This window comes from Heterocephalus glaber, unplaced genomic scaffold, assembly GCF_053883595.1.
Source record: "Heterocephalus glaber isolate CG9 unplaced genomic scaffold, H.glaber_assembly_v1.0 deba00001666, whole genome shotgun sequence".
NCBI classification, from domain to species: Eukaryota; Metazoa; Chordata; class Mammalia; order Rodentia; family Bathyergidae; genus Heterocephalus; species Heterocephalus glaber.
The window spans coordinates 10,128,223-10,149,991 of NW_028258406.1; positions in this window are offsets into that span (position 1 = coordinate 10,128,223).

Here is a 21,769-nt window from a genome sequence, read left to right on the forward strand (position 1 = left end):
ACACTGTAACAAGCCTAAGAGTTTTCCAAGTACAACAAAGTTGTGCTAGCACCCCCTAGCTTTAAGGTATACTTTACAAATGAAAAAATGTTTTTAAAAAAGTATGTATGTTTTTACGGTGTATAACATGGTATTTTGATACATGTATGCACTGTGAAATGATTAAATCTATATAATTAACCAGTCCAGGCCTCATGTATTTACCACTTCTTGTGGAGAGAATATTTAAGATCTAATTTCCAAAAATTTTCACGTATATAGTATATAAGTATTAAATATTGGCATCATGTTAAACAATAGATTTCTGGAATTTATTCATCCTACCTGAAACTTTTATTCCTTGATTAACATTAATTCATTTCTCCATCTCCCTCATTCCCTAAAATCCACCATTCTTTTCTCTAATTCTGTTTGATTTTTTTAAGATTCCATATATGAGATTGCACAGTATTTATCCTGCATATGCGTGGTCTATTCTACTTAATATAATGTCCCCCAAATTTATTTGTGTTGTGTCAAATGAGAGCATTTCATTCTTTTTTAAGGCTGAGGAGTATTCTTTTGTTTTCTTTATTTATCCATTGATAGACACAGGTTAATTCCATGTCTTGACTATTGTTAATAATGCTGCAATGGACATGGGAATGTAGCTATCTCTTCAATATACACACCAATTTAATTTCCGCTGGATATACATATTAGACATAAATAATGAAAATTGAGACTATTTGCTCAGAATTCATATGGAACTTTAAAAGAATTTTATTATGCATCCTCCCTCTTAGGAGATAGAAATGTGTACCATTTCCTGCCTAATGTGCTAAAATACCTAGAGGCAGAGGTGATGCCCATTTACATTGCTTTTGGTCATGACTTTTAATGTGAAATCCAAACTAAAATATAAATTTCTCTGATGATTCATCAGTCTTTCCATTAATAGTAAATGCAATAGGCACTCAGAAATTGGTCATTGAGTAAACTGCTACCATGATTTTCTGTGGACTTGATAACTTTATAAGAGGCCCTTGAGTCTTTTGACAAGCACACAACATACTGCGCTCAACCTTTAGATATACAGTAAAGGCCTTTTATTGTGTTCAATGGATTGTTGGTCAGTCTAAAGGCAGTGAGATATCAATACATAAAATGAGATGAGGTTGCTAATTTAATATTCAAGAATGATGTATGGGGTTTTAGCTGAAGATGTACCTCAATGGTAGAGCACTTGCCTGCCATGCATGAGGCCCCAGGTTCAAGTCTCAGTACTGCAAAAATGAATAAATTAATAAATGAAATAAAAATTAAGATGAATAAAGTTCTCTAAGCATGAAAATATGTAAGTATTGAGTAATTAATGACCCAACTGATAAAGTTTTGACTTTGTTTATGTAATTGCAAACTCATTCAAAAATTTTAGAGTCACTGTATGTCTTAAAAAATAATTGTTTTCTATCACAATGATATATATTATTTACATTCTGAGGGACCCTACATTTCATATGACATGCCAATGATATTATATCTGGTTGTGTAGTTCCCATAAAATTTATAATGTACTGCATGTCCCAGTGGATTTGTCCATAACCTTAGTGTAGTTCAGCAGTGACCTATACTCATCAAGAAATGATCTGCACATAGGTCTTTGGCTTCTTTCTGTCATAAAGAGAATATAAAAACTCCAAGAATGATTAAGGTAAATGCTCACATAAATTTCTTACTTTTGAAAAATATCAAAATTTTTTGAGATTTTGCTTTCTTAAATCCAGCTACTTGGACTATACAACTCAATTGCTAAAAATTTTAATATATATAAAATTTCCATTTTACTTGAGGTTAACTGGGAACTACTGATCCCCAAGATCAGACCATAGTCTCTTTCTCATGAATATACTTCTGAATTACTCAACACTCCTTCTTTACTTTCTGCTTACTCGGATGGAAAATTTTATACTAAGAAACTAAACTTTTCCATTAAGTTTTGCTTTAGTTTTATTTCAAGTCTAACAGCCTTCAGCATGAAGCTTATAGACTTCTGCTCTTATTGTGAAGCCCAGCCAAAAGCCTTGGAAAGTGTCCTTAGGATTTATTAGCAAAAGTAAATCCTTGAAAAACTAGGCCCATTCATTAGCATAAATCCAAACCCCCTACAACTAACAGCAGGGCCAACTCTAAGCTGACTCCCTTTTCAGTCAATATCTAAATAAGAAGGGGGTCTGTACCTACAGAATTTGAATTATTACAGCAGGGAGCTGAGTTCAAGTCATAAATAAAGCAAATAGCTTGCTCTCCATCAAGTTGATCCTAGGTAGAAAATCAATTTTCCTCTCTGCAGAAAACGACCAGTCTTCTACCACCTAGAAGGTTTGTTTGGAACAGTGCCAGTCCCCTAATGGGTGCTCAATAAATACATTTACGATTATTCCTGTCAAATCCATTACAATCTTTTCAGGATCAGTTAACATATCAGCATGACCTTTGACATTGTTCTCTTGGGGTCTTTCTTACTTCTATACAGCAAGGAGTGCTCTAAAATTACCTGAACTTTGGCTCTGTGCTTTCTTATGACCTGCCATTTCAACCCCAGAATTCTTTCAATAAAACACGTTTTTCTCAGGAGACCTTTTACAACTGAGCAGGGATTCCCATCTGACCAATTAGGCACTATCTTTATTGCAGGTCAGGGACCTAAAGTAAATATATTTTCATGACCCTTCCTTATAGTCCCATGAATTTCTGATTTAAAACCTAGACGTAAAGTTAATGTTCTAGAAAGAACTTTTTCTAGGTGGGCTCTTCAGTAGCCTTGGCATAGTTATTAGGTACAGAGATTCTGGTTTATATATTGAGACATATCTATGGTCTCAAAATGTTAAAAACAAAATTATCCCCCTAACATTATCTTTTGCTCTTTCTTTGTAACTGAAATTAGCTAACTCAGGAATATAAAATCTTTCAAATCAGTAATAAAAAATTTTCCTTCTCAATTTCCATAAATGGAATAATTTAATTCCCTGTATTCTTGTCTGTCATTAACAACTTCTTATACTTTTCTTCCCACACTGACTTTATACACCCTACAATACAGTTGTCAATATGATAGAGGAGAGCTGTACTTTAAGCCTGTGTGCCAGCTTTTACCGACAAGGCTTTACACATTTCCATTCTTGTTCTTTCACTTGTCCAGTTGGCCTCTGCCTCAATCTCCCCCTCTTACATTACTGTCCCTCCTTCTTCCCCTCCAGTCACATTGCACAATTCATTGAGTTCCAAATCTTCTCTCCTCCGTGAAACTTTGCTTATATGCATCTCTCCTCATGAATAACTCTTACCTATCTCCTAATGAATATTTTTTATCCTTTATTTTCAACTTAAATTTTACTGCCTCTGGAAAAATTTCTCTGATCCTGCCCAGACTACAGAGGTCCTCTTCATATACACTTTTACAGGACCTGGTATTTCTCTTCATACACTCATCAAAATTGTCACCTAAGATAATGTGCTTAATTACAAGCTTCCTGAAGGCAATCACTGTTCAGAATGTTGTATACAATAGACCAGAATATATATGAATAAATACGTATGAAATGTATGGAAAAAGAAGATTCACCTACTACAACAATAATCCTCCAATAATATTATTTAATAATTTAAACATCATTAAATTTATTAATCTAATTGTGGATATCATTATTGAATAAATGTATTTGATTTTTAATTTAATTCAGAATTTATTTACTGAGTATTTAATATATACCCATGAATTCAAGGATTTTGCATATCATTGGGATTCAGATTAAGCATATATGAAATATGAAACAACAAATGAGTAAATATATAAATACAGAACAAAGGTTACTTGGATAGGAAAAATATTAGTGGACCAAGTGTTCTGCATTCAGTTCTCTCTTAAATGATAATATTTGGATAGTTATCACCTGAATCTTTCATTTGGCTCATATTCTTCTTTGTATAATTATTTTTATGCATATTTTCTCTATTTCCTAAATGACACTTTATTCCCTCAAAGACAGGGCTCATAGTTTGGAGTGCTTTTGTATCCCAAATGTCTCTAGATGATATTTTAAAACTTGATATTCAATTTGTATTTATTTACTTTCTGAATTAAAAAAATGGTATCACATTATTAAAGCATTTGAAGATGATAAAGAAGCATTTCAGCCTAATCCCAACAGCAAGGTAAAAATCTCTGAACACTTTTGAATAGGGGACAATTTTCATAGCAATAATATTTTAGTAAGATTTAGTTGAGGGCAGTAGGAGAGAGCAGACAAGGCCGAAAAAGACTAGATTTGGGGAAATCAGGTTGGAAGTTTCCATAAGAACTCAAAAGAAGGTAGAAAGGAGCAAAAAGAGAAATGGATGGGAAAGTAAATTCCAGGTAAAACCAAAAGGACTCAGAGACTGATTTGTGAGATGAAGCTGCAGATAACTCATTAGTCAGAGGGAACTTCAAGGTTCCAAGCCAGGGAAATGCAGAAAATGGCTTGATAACTTCCAGCAATAGGAAATTAAGGAAGAACATCAATTTAGGGTGTCAAAAAGATAATGAGCTGTGCTTAAAATGAACTCAAAGTCTTAAAACACTGAACTAGGTAGAACTCTAAAGATTTCTTCTTTCTTAGAAATTATTTACAGTATTTTTATGCTGTATTCTAGAAACCCTAAGTGCTGCACTGTGCCAGTTGGAACTGGTTTTCATTCTGTCTGTGTTTTCCCTAAACATTGCTAATATGATTAATGAAGCATACAAGAAAATTGGAGTGCTGATTTTTTTCTCCCGCTTACTGTGGATGTAAATGCAAAAGCCCTTTAAAAAACATTCTTTATTCCTTTTTTTCCACCCTAGAGAAGAAATAAATGTACAATTGTTTCTAAGTTACACATCCTCTCTAGTATCAGACTTATTCCCAAAGGATTTTCAACCCAAAAGCCAGTATGTTTTCTGTGCAATCACATAACCAAATTTTAATAGCTTCAGACATGTGCCTTTACCATGTGTACTGCAATATAGAACTGCAATCATAAACTTTAAAGATTCCTAACTTTTGGGAAGCTCATCTCTCATTCGTTGTTAAAAACTGTGACCATTTTTCAGGCACAGTATACGCAAATGATTCTTCATCGCTTCCACTGTCGCTCATGATAGCTACAGAAACTGTTCACATAGGCTCCATCTTTATAAAAGTAATTTAACAACCCCAGCTACTCAGTTGCTACCAAATGCAACTAAGAATTTAATGGAGTACTCTTTTAATGTTAAAAATCAAGACATATTGTTAATAATTAAAAGAGATTAGAAGGAGGGGTGAAACTATGGAGCCTATACACGCATACCCCATGTTAGATTTAAAAGACAAACTTTTCCTAAAGTACATAATTATTCATTAAAAATGTGCTCTGACCTTCATAGAAAAGTTTTGTTTTCTTATGCAAAATCTGATGAGACAGTTTTGACAAATGGATGTGAGGGATGCAACAAATTATCTGTACTTGAGTAAAAGCTAGAGGATATTCTCAGTGTTGTTAGAGGACCACGTTCACAAGCACACATGAATCATGGTGTCTGGCCACTACTTTGCTCAGAGGAGAATGACTTTTATGGTCTGGTCAAAAATATAAAAGAAAAAAATGCAGAAGAAGCCCATGAGGGAGTTTGTGCATGGGTTCTGTGTTCTAATCTGTATACAAGAGAATATTGTACTGCTCTAGGCTAGCACTGTGGCAAGAGAATTGGTCTAGAGTGGAATTATCTTTGGGGAATGAACAGATTTGTTGACTGATTTACATTAACCATTCTTTCAAGAGAATTACTGATAAGTCAGGATATTGACCAAGTACTGATCAATGGGATATAAATCTAAAGTTGAGCTGAAACAATTGCCTGACATCCAGACACCCACAAACAGTAACAAAAAGTAGAAAGCCAAATTAGTAAACTAAACAGTTTTTGTTAAATCAAGACTCAAAAGGAGTTAGGTACATGATGTGTAATTTATGTTATATTTGAGTTTAAAAAGAGTTTGTTTGTTCCTCTACTTATTTAAATGTTTCTTTTTGCTAAAAAGTATCCTTCATGTTTCAATAATATGAGTGATTTTAGATATGGCTCCACCCTCCAGTTCTCATTGCAATATAAATCATTCAGACAACTGATTTCATTTGCATTTGTCATTAAATCACTGTCCTCCATTTCTCACAATGTGATAACTCCAAGTTTGCAGAAGTATGAAATGGTTTATATTTTAGACTAGTTGCTTTCTAGTTACATAGCTAAGAAAACCTTTAACTTATTGGGAAAATATGCCTAGTTTACATTTTATAATGGATGATCTCTGATAAAAACCTCTTCATTCAATCTGACTTGCAGGGTGAGACAATCCTTATTAAGCTATCCATATGTAATTGCTTTTTCATTTTAATTTTCTCTGATAATTTTAAGATCTGCTCACTCATTACAATTCACAGAATGAATCTGATTTACAGATTGATTCCCCAATGTATTATTGACCCAATTCAAAGATAGAAAATCACTGGGGAACACTTGAAACTGCCCAGACTACCAGTCAATCAATGTATACTTGTTGATTGCCTACAAACATGCACAAAAGTGGAGAAAATATAACCCCTGCCCACAGAGAATTTACAAAATACTATGTATGAGAAATGTATTTAAAAACGAATATACAAGACATTGTTTTAGAGAAAATGTCGAAAAAGCACAAAATATTATAGAGGACTTGAGGAAGGAGGAAAACTTCTCTAAAGAGATAGACTTTGAACAGTGTGATTTTGACTGGCAGAACTGGGCAAAAGCACATTCCAGATATAATTACTTTTTCTTCTGGCTTCAGGCAGGAAATAATTCTGTGTCATTTCACTTATCAAAGTCAAGTCCTCAAATGTCTTACAATATTTTTATTCATTCTGATTACTTGATTGACCAAAGCTGCTGCTATTTGCATATTCATCACTTATTGCTTTCAAATATGTTGGCTCAATTGGCCATATTATAATTTTCAATGACAAAATAGTCTCAATTATTTTAATTTCAATCTAGGCATATATTTATCTTCAAATTGTCAGTCTTCTAAATAAAAAACAGAGTACAAAGAATGCTGCCTTAAAGCTAATGGAGTAATTGTGAAGATAGCCCCTATGGGTTGCATCAAGAAATTAGAAAGAAAATCCTTTTGTATAAAGATTACTGTTGTGCAGTTGCATTGAACATTGCAGGCAAATCTACCTGCTCCTTCATAAAGCCCTTTTGCACTTCTTAGGATGAATATATATTCTCTAAGATTGGGTTTTAGAAGGCAGCTCTACAGATAGACTCTCTTAGTTCAATTTTTAGCTCTTATAATTACTAGATCCGTAATACTAGCCAAGTTGCCCAACCTCTCTTTATTACTCCAACAACAAAATGGGGATAATAAAAGTAGCAACATCACAATGCCATGTGGATGAAATAAATTAATATATGAATAATGCTTTAAGCAATGAACCAGATACATCACAAACAATGCATGATACTAAAATTCAAACTTAATCTACAGTATCATATGGGTGTTTGCTCTTATTATTGCTATAAATGTTAAATGTATTTAAGAAAAGAGAATTGTAACTGTCAGTATCCCAAACTGATATGGCAGAAGGGTTAAGTGGATGAAAGAGTGCAATTTATTATCAACTTGTCAGGTGAAGACATTTCCAGGAGAATAAAACTTTAAGAGTGGTTGATTCTGTAAGTCAGAAATTTACAAGTGGTCTATGGCTCATTAATGAAGCACTAAATTGGACAATCAGCATTAATAAGAATTGCACAGTAAAAGCACTGCACATCAAGCTGAGGCTCTGGACTAAATGCATAATCACACATTTTAGCAATTCAGTTCCAAGCACTCTTTGTGTCATCCTTCAGACTAGATAGATGGATAGATGGGTAATCTTTATTTTCAGAGGACATCCTGTTTGTCATTTATTAATTACATCTTACCTCCTTCAAAGAGAGAATTATGATTTTAAAAATAGGACAGTTAAATAGATGGCAAAATATTAAATTCAGTACACAGAATAAAATTTATCAAAGAATTAGACTAATATTATTTTTGAATATAAAATTGAGTTGAAAACTTCCTGTCATCAAGGATAAGAGCAAGTGTTTAATGTTACTGGAACTCTCTTAGCAAAAAATATTTCAAAATCTATATCTCATATACTTGACATGCTTTTTTTCTATTTAATATGCAGGAAGCACTCTCTAATGTCTATACTTTCTCTCATTGCTTTCAAGTTTTGTTTTTCCTTTATTTAATTTGAGGAACTGGCCATTCATTGCAGAGGTTTCTTTATCATGTCTCCTAGGAAACCTAGCTAATCCTCAGCAAATGAGCCTATTTGTATGATGGCCTTAACTTCTGGAGCCCCCTACAGAGAGATGAAGAGTAGCCATCTACTCATGACCCTCCCTTGTGGAGCTAAACTTTTGCTTGTGAGATTGGGCATCTGAAATACATCTTTCTTTCCTTTTATAGCTTATATTTCCTGGACAGATGATTGACATGACACCTCACAGTTTAGCATCATGGAGCAGTTAAATCTGGCTCCATTACCTGTCGAATTTAGTTTCTTAACCCCAAACACAATATGCACACAACTTAGCCCTATCCAGCTTTTATTTAAAGCTCATGTCATGGTGCTTTATGTGGAGACAAGAAGTATTAAATGGTGTGGAGTGGAGCAAATGGAAAGATTAATTTTGCAATGTGACACTAAAAGGAACACGGGTTGGGGGTTGGGTCTGCTCAGAGAAAATACTGAAAATATATCCATTATAAGATACTTCAATCTACAGCCATAAAAAAAATACTTCTATATTCATAGGAGAAACATACCAAAAAAATGGAACTAAAGTTCAAGATTTCTGGCTAGAGGTAGTCTGGCTTCTTTTGGATCTATACTCCCCCACTTTATCCCTTTAATCAAAAGTTGTTAAAGGAAAACTAAAACCTAAATTTCCACAGAAATGAGAAAGGAAAAGTATCAATGAACATCACTTATGGAAATCGAAGTTCACACAATCTTGTTACAAAGTCACTGTTTTCAAAAATAAATATTATAAGATTCAATGCAATCCCAATTGAAATCCCAACAGTATATTTCACAGAAGTAGAGAAAACAATCCAAAAATTCATTTGGAGCCAGAAGAGACCCAAAAGTAATTCTAGGCAACAGAGACATGGCAGGGGATATCACAACCCCCTACTTGAAACTATACTACAAAGCTACTGTTATAAAAACAGCATGGTACTGGCAAAGAAACAGACTTGAGGACCAGTGGAAAAGATTAGAAGATGCATAAACAACTCCAGACACACCCAGCTACCTCATGTTTGACAAAGGAGCCAAACACCATCACTGGAAGAAAGATAGCCTCTTTAATAAATGGTGCTGGAAAAACTGGGTTTCAACTTGCCAAAGATTAAAACTAGACCTGTATCTCTCACTATGCACTAAACTTGAATGGAAATGGATGAAAGATCTAAATATTAAAACAGAAATCCTGAACCAGCTGGAACAGAGGTTAGGTAGAACTCTTGAAGACATTGGTGTAGGAAAAGACTTTATGAACAAAACCTCAGTTGCCTGTCAACTAGCATAAACAATCAACAAATGGGATCTCTTCTTACTAAAAAGGTTCTGCACAGCAAGAGAAACCACCAACAGAGCTAAGAGACAACCTACAATGTGGGACAAATTTTTTACCAGCTTCTCCTCAGACAAAGGTTTACTATCTAGAATATATAAAGAACTAAAAAAAAATCAGACCCCCCAAATATAAAGACCCAATCCAAAATTAGGCATCTGAAATAAAAAGACATTTCTCAGACAAAGAAGTAAAAGCAACAAATAAACATATGAAAAAATGTTCAACATCACTGATCATTTGAGAGATGCAGATGAAAACAATGCTGAGATTCCACCTCACTCCAGAAAAATGGCTGCTATCAAGAAATCAACCAATAAAAAATGCTGGTGGGGTTGTGAGGAGAAAGGAACCCTTCCTCATTATTGACGGGAATGCAGACTGGTGCAACCACTGTGGAAATCAATATGGAGATACCTCGAAAAAATAGGATTAGAAGTCCCACTTGACCCAGCTATTCCTCTGCTGGGTATCTTTCCAAAGAATTAAAAGAATCACACCACAGTGATATATGTTCACCCATGTTTATAGCAGCACAGTTTGTAATAGCTAAAACTTGGAAACAGCCCAATTGCCCATCAACTGAAAACTGGATAAAGAAGATGTGGTCTTTTTTATAAATGGAGTACTACTCAGCGATAACGAACGAGAAACAAAAGACATTTTTAACTAAGTGGATGCACATTGAGGCCATACTCTTAAGTGAAATAAATAGGACACACATGTGTAAATACCAAATAGTTTCTCTGGTGTGAAAAACTAAAAGTGTAAATAAGGATCAAAATGTATAACTGATGCTGTGAAACAGGAAGAAAAGGTCTAAAGGAGTAGGGGAAGTGGGAGGGGTGGGGAAAAGGAAAGAAGGGAAAAGAAAAAATATGAGAAAAGGAAAAAATGGAAACAAAGTCATTGTAAATACGAAAGGGTGGTGGTGGTGAAGGGAGGGCAGAAGAATGGGGAAAAAATAAGAACCAAGATACATCATGTAAAGGTACAAGATCCCAATGATGAATGCAACTGTATTGTTACCTAAATTGTACCAATAAACTTAATGGAAAATAAATAAACAAATATTATACCCATTTGAAGGAATTATGCATATCATGACTTTTCTTTGAGCAGAAAAATACAAGAGAACTGAAATAATAACTTAGTTTTGATTTTGTTTGGTTGCTTATGCTTCCTGTGAAGTTAATTCTTTTGAACATAATTAAATGAGAAAGACTCGATTTAAAAAAATCTAATCTGTAATGATAGCTCCAAATCTCATTATTTTGTCTGGAGGAGCAGCTGAAGTAAGACATAAAACTTCCCTTGGTATGAAGGACTATTGCAGAGGATGTTTGTGAGACTCAGTGAAGAGAGAAAATAGCGGGAGGTATTCAGATAAGAACGAAGGGCAAATCTCTTGAGTCAATGCCAATAGACCTAGAGATATGTTACCAAGGGCAGCAGAGGCATCTCATTTTTTTGAAGTATTTAAAAACATGATAGATTTTTCTCTTCCTGAACAACAAAATTTATTGAATTTCTAATCTAAGTAGTGCACTATGCTAGAGTCTGTGGAGGTTTGAAAAGAAATGGAAAGCATTCTCTAATGTTGAAGACCTGGGCAGGAGAGGGTAGATGGTGGATACTAGACAGTCATGGCAAGCAAGACTTCTTGATTAGCCAATATAAAAAGATACCTAGGTTGATACAGAAGAAAAATGGCCTTCTAGGCAAAGTGGATGTTGGGGGAAGTGTAGAAAGGTTCTAATTGACCACAAAAGTACTGAATTCCACAAAAAATAATATGAAGTTTTGTTTCTTCCTCTGAAGAGAAATGAAATAATTTCTACATATGGTTGTAAATGTATGTAAGTAATATATATGAATATGAAGTGTGATGGAAAATTGCAGTGACTATTTAATGTTTTTCTTAGTGTATTATAGTAAAATACACATTGCTATTGATCCCCTCACTTCAAACACTTATCCCATCATTATTGCCACTTTTTCAAGCAGTTCTGGAAGTCTTTTTTCCTGAGTGTCTTTAGTTGTGGTGTTGTGGCTGTCTTGATCTATGGAATTGATTTAAAACATTTATCTTTGATGGCCAATTTGCCTTTAGGAAAGAGCCAGAAGTGCCAAATCCAGTGAATAAGAAGGAAGAGGACACACCAGAATGTTTTCAGGAGCCTAACTTTCCATAGTTTGGAACTTGGCAGCAGTATTCACAGTGTTTTTGATCACATCTTCTAAAGATATGAAACAAGACTTCCAGAGCTGCTTTGGAAAGTGGTAAGAACTAAGTAATTGTGATCAAAGTGTGGGGGGAGTATTTTGAGGGGAATTAATAGCAATGTGTCTTTTACTGTAATGTATATTTTATTTAAACATTCATCATATAGTTTGATCACCCCATATATATAACATTGATTATGAACTTGCCAAATGGAAATCATCATAATAATAATCAACATGTTCATCACCTAGTGCTATTACCATCCTATTATTCCTACCACCAGTCTCAGTTGAGTTTAACAAGTAGCAGTTTCTAGTGTTTCAATTCCATTATATCTTTATTGAAGCTTCTTGGTGGTCAAAATATCTAAAGCTTTGTGATTCTTCTAGTATTAAAGCAGCATCTGATAAACTCAATGTATAAGTTTCTCTCATTTCACTGTAGATTTAAAGGGAATCATCCTTATCTGAATACAGAAGAACTAATGCCTCAAACTCAAACTTGATCAGACAGATCAACCAGATGAGGACACATTAGTGCTTAAGATTAAATTTACCTGAAATTTACTCAATGAAAAACCCATACTTATGCAAAAGATAGTTTTTGGGTTTGTTAGATTCATATTTACCAATCTCATGTGGGTGGTGAATGTTTTATTAGTAGTATTCATTCAGCCCTATAATTTAGAAACTTTCATAGACACACTCACTAATTTATCACTGTGAATTCTATATTCAATCAGAAGCAAAAAGTTCATTACTGCATTCAACATAGTTCTTAATGAATGTGCTAATTGGGAGCACATTAGCACATTTCACTTGCTTCTGTGTTTATTTCTAAAAAAATGAAAAGTAGTAAGTTTGTTCTCCTACGTATATTTAACCTTACTTTTAGTGTAAGAAAATGATTTTCAAGTTCTTCACCCTAGTAGCAAAGGATTGAGGGAAACAAAAAATTAACCATCAATATACTTTTTTAAATGATATTATTCAAAGGAAAATTGGTATGCCTTTTAGAGACATCTGGGGGTAGTAAAAGTATCTTCTATCTTCTATCTTGTTCCTAAAAGGAGTTGTCCAAGACATTGGCCAACGGGCATATGCTGAGCCCCTGAAACTCGGCAATATCCACATTTCATAAGGCTTAATAAAAACCCAGAGATGTTCTGCATTAATGTTTAATTGGATGTTTACTGAAGACTACTTCAAACAGTTAAAAATTTATGTTACTTCTAGAAGATTCATTTATTTAAAAGGACCTCAATTCTGCCCATTTCTCAGAGTTTATAGACATTGTTTTGGGGCACAAATATTTGATAAAATGTTTCCCACTGCTGGAAAGTATCCTGCTTTACTCCTTGTTCTACAGGCTTCCTATTATCTTGGATTTTTGTGAGATGGATTTGAATGGTCAAAAAAAACACGAAAAACAGGATACCAGTCCTAATGTGGAATTACAGATTCTCTCTCCATTCTCCTTTAGGCTTCATTAATCATTCCATCCAATAATGAAAGGGAATTTAGTTGTAATTCAAGCAAATAAGAAAATTTTTAAAATCAAATTATATTTTAATATGGATAAGGGAGGGTTTATTATAGAAATTAGTTCATACCACTGTGGAGACTGAGAAGCCCTAAAATAGGCCTCTACAAGCTGGAGAACCATGGAATCCAATAGTATGGTTCAGTCCAAGTCCAAAGGCCTGAGAGCCGGAAAGTTGATGGTGAAATCTCAGCCTGAGACCAAAGCCCTGAAAAAAAAGAGGATCCCCGTAAGCCATGTCCTGGAATTTTCAAGGCAGAGAGCCTGAAGTTCTGATGTACTAGGGCAGAAGAAGATGAATAGTAACCCAGCTCTAGGATCCAAGCAAGCATGATGCTTATGACCGCAGTTTTATTATACAGAAACATGTAGCAGTGTATAGAGTTTTTACTGGACCACAGGATTGAACTCAACCTCTAGCTTTCCATCTTTCCCTGGAAGTTGGCTGACCCAAAGTTCCAACCATTCAGTCACCTCTTGGAACCTCTTTGGTCACCAACTTCCATCCTAAAGCTATCTAGAGGTCCACCATTAGTCACTGATTATAATAAAAATATACCTATCACTCAGGATATTACAAGTGTTTTTGAAGTTCTGTGCTAGGAACTTGAGAATAATGATCAGATATATTTCTATTATGCCACACTATTGTAAGCACTTGTTTATTACTTGTCTTTACAATAAATGTTCTATGAGATCAGAAGCCTAGTCTGTCTCATTTACCTTTGGACCTTTGGACCCAGAGAAGTTCTAAGCCCATGGTAGATACTCAACAGAAATGAATGAATAAATGTATAGATTAATTAATTCTATATTGAATGAATGTATGGTTAATTATTTTCTATGTTATAACATTTCATTTGAATCTTGATAAAATTAATAGTGTCCTGGCCTCTCCTATGTATTAAAATACAATATCTATGAAGATGTTCACTCCTATCCTAAACCCTGAATAAATAGCACCTACACTTGTATAGACTCATAGTGGGTAAAAATTCAGTTCAATTAAACAAGCATTGAGTGTCTACTATATTCCAGGCACTATTCTCTGTGCTACCTGTTTTACCTGTAGCTCAAGTGACTTTAACTTCACCAAGTTCAAATGCTACTGTGATCTTACAATCTGCTGATGTGTCTTGCCACCATCTCTTGGCAAATTAGACTTGCAGTTAGACCATCCCAAATATTTTTATTATCTTTTCCAGGTCAAATACTTGGAATTTTATTTACAAGCTCGTGAGTTAATTTGCCAACAAAATGACTCACTCTCATTTTTTGCCATCTTGTAGGACGAATGCTTTATTTTTCACTGATATCAGAATACATGTTACTAACTCCCATCATCAAGCCTTTGTTCCTTCTCTATTCATCTCTATCTGATTCATTTGCCTGTTGCAAAGCAGAAGATCCCTTTTATCATGGCTTCCTCAATCATTTTCTATCCACAAAAACTCTCAATTCCTACAAATGTCTGTTTTTAGTACTCATTTGGCGCTTATTCTACTAATTACATAAATTTTGTGGTATAAAAGATTATATTCTAGCATTTTTTGAACCAGAGTTAAATGTTAACTGATTCCTTTAAGTTGTATTCTGTAAATCAAGCAAAGAGCTAGGGAATATTGGTGTTTGCATTTTTTTGAACTCTTCTTTTAAGCATTCAGATACCTGGACTTTTTTTTTTCTCTGAATCTAACTTTTTATAGCTCTGCATCACCAGCTAAGAAACAAAATATCATTAAACACTACCCACTTATAACCATTATTATAGATTTGCTGCTATTTATTTCCTCCAGAATTTTACTTAATAAGGCAAACTCTACTTTATGCTAATCTTCAATGCTTCCAAACAGATATAGAAGTCTCTTATGCTCTGCAGTTTAAAGGTACATAAAGCCTTGATCTAGATTTCTTTGAGGGCCATTTCAAAATAAGTAGAGTTATGAAATAACTGTGTATTTGTCATTCATAATAGAAAATTATGTGGGTAGCTTTCATCATAGCTGGACAACTTTAGATGAATGAAGTGTGTCAACTTGGTAATTGCTAAATGTTATATGTGAAGCAATTAAGTTATGAATGCTTTTAGATAATGTTATATCTACAGGCTAATTCTTATGTGTTGTGATGCAAAATAATAAAAGCAAGCTTTAAAGTGAGTCAAAGAAAAGAGAAAAGTGAACACTCAGGAATCATTCTACTTTCAGGAACACTGGATTTTATATTTTGATAATAACAAGCACAACAACAGTGAGATGTCTTTTTATAATGACATCCTCTTCCTTTGTGATTAAAAATGAGCAATGAATAATACTTTTAATATCCCTAAGGGTACAACTGAGGCAGAGATATTGTATTCTGTTTTAGATTAAACTATGATACTGCAATGCAAGCATGACAAGAACTCAGAACTCACATATTGGATATTAAACCACCTGCTCTTGAAGTCCCTAATATTAGCCTATTTCTCAAAACCAACAAAATTTTGAGAATTACCATATAATAAACAAAATAATACAAAGTTTGAATTCCCTTACAATGAGAAAAACATAGCATACACAAACTTCTTGGCAATAAGACTATTTCAAACAATAATAATTTGCAGATGGTGTCCTAAAGCCCGTTAATCAATATTCTCTTTTCCTTGTAAATATGTTAGAGTAAGATCAGCCATGCATTCATTTTGTTAAGCTCTGTGAGTTCTCATCAGTTCTGGGAACTACCAATTTTACCTATATTGATATTTGGCTTCAACTTAAAATGAAAAATCAATATTTTAGAGAAAATGTGGCTTGCTCTTTAAATATTCCTTAATATATAAGTCAGAAAATCCTTACTGTCATTCTTCCTTTCCTTCTCCCTCTTCTTACCTTTCTACCCTGTCCAAAACATAGTGATAACTACTAGGTCTGTTGGCAGCAATTTAAAAGTTACTCACTAAACGTGATCCCATTACTACAGATCTATCAATTATGCTCACTAATTGATTGTTCCTTGTCAAGTCTATCTCCACCTGGCTAACACAGCTCCGGAATTAAGGTTATAGAGAGCATTATGACAAATTATAAATTTTCCTCCAATTCCTGATTTTAAGCTGACCATAAGGCTACTCAGAATAAAATAACATTTCTCAACCTACAACATTTTAAGTGGAATACAAGCAAAAGTCAAAGGTATGTACTCAATGATGTTTCTTAAGGGGACATGCCCCTTTTAGACCATTTTTTCCTTGTACTCTCTGAAATGAGAACAAGGCAGTTGGAACAGAAGCACCCATCATGAGTCACAGATGAGAAGACAGTGAATTGTTCATGAAGCCAGAAGACAGAAAGAAACCACAAGAGCATCATACCAGCTTCTGGCTTCCCATCCCTGCCTTCATTTCTGGGAGGAAAAATCAACCACTATGTTAATTAAGTCATCATTGAGAGTTTTGGCCACATGCAGCCAAGCTTTTCCTACCAGATACACATGTAAAAATACATTAGATAGCTTTCTTTTGTCTGGGAATTGTGTTTCCAAAATCCAAATGATGGGTTCTTTTAAGAAAAGAATACAAATTCTATTGCACTTGTTATTTGATTAAATTGATCCTTTCTAGTCACATTTTCTGAAATCTAATACTCTAAAATATGATTCTAAAATAATCAAATGCAAAAAAAGTATTCTTTTTTAAGAAAAAGAAATCTGTGTGATGCTGATAACACTAAATCCATATGCTCATCCACTTCAGGACCACACTGAAATGCCCTGGTTTTATTTAGCATTCTTAACAACACCCTCTTCATTAAGCACATTCAGTCACAAATATGTATTGCAATTTTAAACAACTCTAATCCAAATATCTGCCACCCAAATTTCTGCAAGAACTCTAGTTATTCTGGGTCACTTTTTTCTTGAATAAGCAAATAAAAGAATTCCTGTCCTATCCAGGCCAGCAGCAGGAAGTCTGAATATCCTTAAAGCAACGCATTTAAATTCCTCTTGATCTAAACCTCTCTAGTTTCTTGTTCCCAGGATTCACTGCCTCCTAATTGATTTATGAGGCACCTCCTCCTCTTTCTTCACTCCTTTACTCTACATTTGATACCAATTTATTCTTTAAGACCCTCAAACCCAAACATGTGTTCCAGAGGTATGTACCACAGAAAGTTCGCATCAGCCAGCTTTTGCATTCTCCCTCCCTCTTTCTGCAACTCTCCAATTCCTGTAACTTTATTTGCAAATCAGTACCATCTTCTTTGATGTATCTTTATTGCAGCCTACAATAGGAGGTAGAGAGAGGGAGACTATGAGTTTTTTCTTTTCATATTCAAAATGTTCATTAAGATAAAGGAAAACAAATATAGATATAAAAGATGTAACCTGTATCTTCAGTTATAAACAGGAATCAAATGATTAGAAGTACTAGAGTTTCTAACTTTGGGTCAGGTTAAAGTTTAAATTAGAGAGGGCTTTCTCCTTAATGAGAAGAATTTCTGTGAATGAAAATAGTGGCTGTAGAAGAGATATTCTTCAGTCCCTCCCTCATATTCTCCAGGACTGGGAATTGTTTTCTTCACCATTTCATATGCTGATTCCCCTCTGCATATAATATCACCAAAGCCTTCCAGGTGACTTTTAAGACATTGCTCTTCCCATTAATCACACTGCTTTTCCAAACCACTTTATTGGAGTTTCTTTTCTAAATTCATTTTGATCTTCCATTAAAATGGATGAAAACTTTAAAATAATAATATCTGAAAGGAATGCAAAAGCTCTTGCATTCCTTTGAGTAAGAGCATGACCAGACTACAATTGCTTTTTGTGAGTGAAAAGACATTGAAAGTACCTCAGAATCCTCATATACAGAACTAAAATTCTTTCTTAGAGAAAAAAATCTCGAAGTTGAATTCCTACAGAAGATATAGTCATAGAATTTTGAGAATCATTTTATTTGTTTTTTTCTTCAGTAATCACTTATTGGACACCTTTGCCTGCTATCTATCACACTGGTTATAGAGCTATTTAACTAGTATGAAGATAGGATTCCGTACTACGGAGGAGGAAGAGAGTGAAACTGAGACCTGATGAAGGCATGCTAGGGAGCTAGGTGAGAACACAGAGGATCAGGGAGCTATCATGGAGAACTTTATAAGGGAAGTAATATCTGACATGAGTCTTCAAAGGCAAAAGGAAATGCAAGTTAGCTAGAGAAATGAGGGATCAAAAGATATCTCATGAAAAGAAACCTGAGCAAAAATTTGGAGAAATCAAATCTTATGTTCAAGTACTTTAGAATAGCTATAGCGTTAACTCTAAAGTGACAAATGGAAGAAGATAAGCTTAGTGACTTATCTATTTATATATTTGTGTTTTGTCTGTCTTTCCCATTAGATCTATGAAAGTACGAGTTTTTTATATATTTTTTGTTTTGTTTTGTTTTGTTTTGTACTTACAACAGTTTTGGCCACATAATAAGTACTCAGTAAATATACACTGAATGACTGAGTGATTCTAAATGTAGCCAGAAAAGAAGATGATACAGTAAAAAGATGAAGAACACCATATCTGCCTCAAGGAAAGCTCTTCACACATACAACAGGGCGTATGTATTATAACGTACATAGTAGCACTGTTCACAAATAAAATTCTGGTTGAAACTCAATGCCCATCAACTAAAACATAAAAAGGTTTATTGTGTAGTGATCAGAGTACAGTAAAATAGATCAGTCTTAGCAATTTGTCCCCAAATATTACATACAGTGTGACAGCTATTTTGAAGCATAAAGCATCAGATAAAAATACACCCCCACACACACACACACACATATACACACATACACATTAGTGCTATCAAAGAACTGGATGTTGAGAGTGTGTACTTCCAAAGAGAAGTCAGAATTTCCAGTCAGAAAGATTTATACTCTTAATTTAAATCCTGTGAGCCATAGGAAGCAGTGAATTCACCTAGGTGGAGTCTTCCCATCCAATTCCTTATTAGACAGTAGCAGCCATGTGCCCCATAGGCATCTCAAAGCCAACATAGCTAAACATATACCCTGTTTCTAAGTGAAGCACATGGAATAAAAAGGTAATTGCCCTGAAAATATAAACTGCAGAACATATCAATGCAGAAATGAGCAGAAGATAATAGATATTTTTTATCTTACTACATTCCCTAGGACCTCCACTATCGTGTTATATTGCACTCATGATGACAAGTATTAGTGTGTTGTTTTTAGTACAGTATGCTAATGTGTCTAAATTTTTCACCACTGAGAATATTGCTTCTGGAGAATTTTGATAGTTATCAAGAGAGAGACCCTTAAAGAACTTTTTCCAAGGAGATTAAAAATACATTGGATCCTGGACACAGATGAAGGATTATGCTTGACAAAGGAATATATGAGAAGATGTACCTCTTTCTACAAGAAAAAAAGAAGTGAGAATGGGTCTTGGCATATTTTCTAATGACTTCATTTTTATCTAAAATATGTGTTTAATGTATTTGGCCTGATGTTTATAACCATTCTGTCAATAAAATCAAACTGATATTTTCACCTACACATTTAAAGATTTAGGGAATGAAGTAGAGTTTATGCCTAATAGCCACAAAGTCTTTTTATGTAGTAGACTATCTGATATAGACAAGTTTTTAATGATTCAAAATGTTCATGAAGGGCTAGAAATCCAAAGCTTGATTTACATGGTGGAAGTGAACAGAGCTGATTACATTTAGAAAAAAATAATAATCTTTAAATATGATTTTCTCCATGTTAAATTCTGCTTTTGCTAAAAACTCAAAAAATACTCAGAAATTTCCTTCAGATTGGGATTAAATAATCCTCTGAGAAGAAAAGAAAGGCAAAATACAAATCCAGAATGGCCTACATAAGGGGACAACAAACTACTACCTACCAGCCAAATTCTCCTGTTTCTGTAGAACCCCTGGGTACACTTGGGCAGGTTAGCACTGTTATGAGGCACAGAGAAACTAAACCAAACATCCACCTGTGACCCATGCTTCAGGCTTAGAATCTGCCTTTCTAGCAAGTAGCTGAGCCCTGGGCCAGGACTTGTTGCCACCTAAATGTTGAGGACTCTATTGGAGCATCCAGTGGTACAATTAGTCCAGGAGACACCTGGCCACAAGCCCCACCCTGTGCACCACTTGCTCTTCCTCTAAATGTTTCCAGCAAACCACAGCTCCCACCAACCACGGCTGTGCATTTCAGACAAAGTTAGCTGAAGCAGCAGGAGTTTTCTCTCTCCTGATGTGAGCATCTTCAGTTTTTCCCTCTTAGTCCCACAAAGCCAAAAACATTTGCTATCTGGCACAGAAAAAGTTTTCTGATCTTTGGCATAGATAATTTCTTGGAAATTGAGTAAGAAGAGAAGCCAAAAATAAAAATTTATTCTAAAAAAATTTACATCCATTAGTCTAGCTATGGGAAATACATCTTTTTCTTTCGAGGTTAATTGAATAACTAAATATAAACAGCCTGACTTTGCAGTGGTTAAGCTAACTCAAGGTTTCTCATGTGAAGCACAATTAACATTTGTGGTTGACAGGTCCTGTGCATGGAAGGATGATACTTAGGGACATCCCTGACCTCTACTGACTAGTGAAGGTAGAAAACCCTCTGTTTGCCCCCAATGCAGCAGTGATAACCAAAAATATCACCAGATATCACTAAATGCTCCCTGGGGAGGGGGCCAAATCACTCCCAGTTGAGGACTACTGGAGTAATTAAAAGGTAATGAACTCACCTAGATTTCCCGCCTCCTATTCTGTCAGTATTTTAACTTTGTAAAAATTACTTCAGCACTTTTGGGAAATTATTCTAGCAGTATTGTTTCCTCAATCAGCATAAGAACTTTAATCACTGGAGTTACTGTAACAGAAGCCTCCTGTTATGGTTTGGATCTTCGATCATGTGCTTAAGGCTTGGTCCTCAGCTATGGTGAGGGATATGGTGGAACCTTTAGAAGATGGAGCCGAGGTAAAGGAAGTTAGGTTATTTATCCTCAGAAGGGATACTGAGACCCAGGCCCCCTCCTATCTCTCTTTGTTTCCTGACACTATGAGGTGAGCAGTTTTGCTGCACCACATGCTCCCTGCCATGAGGTTCAGCCCAGCCACAGGCCCAAAAGTTAACAGAGCCAACTAATGATAAACTAAGACCTCAAAAAGTATGAGCCTTTCCTTCAAGTTGATTGTTCTCAGTCACATGTCATAGCAATGGAAAGCTGACTAACAAATCTCTCCTGGTAATATATAAGAGGGAGGATGA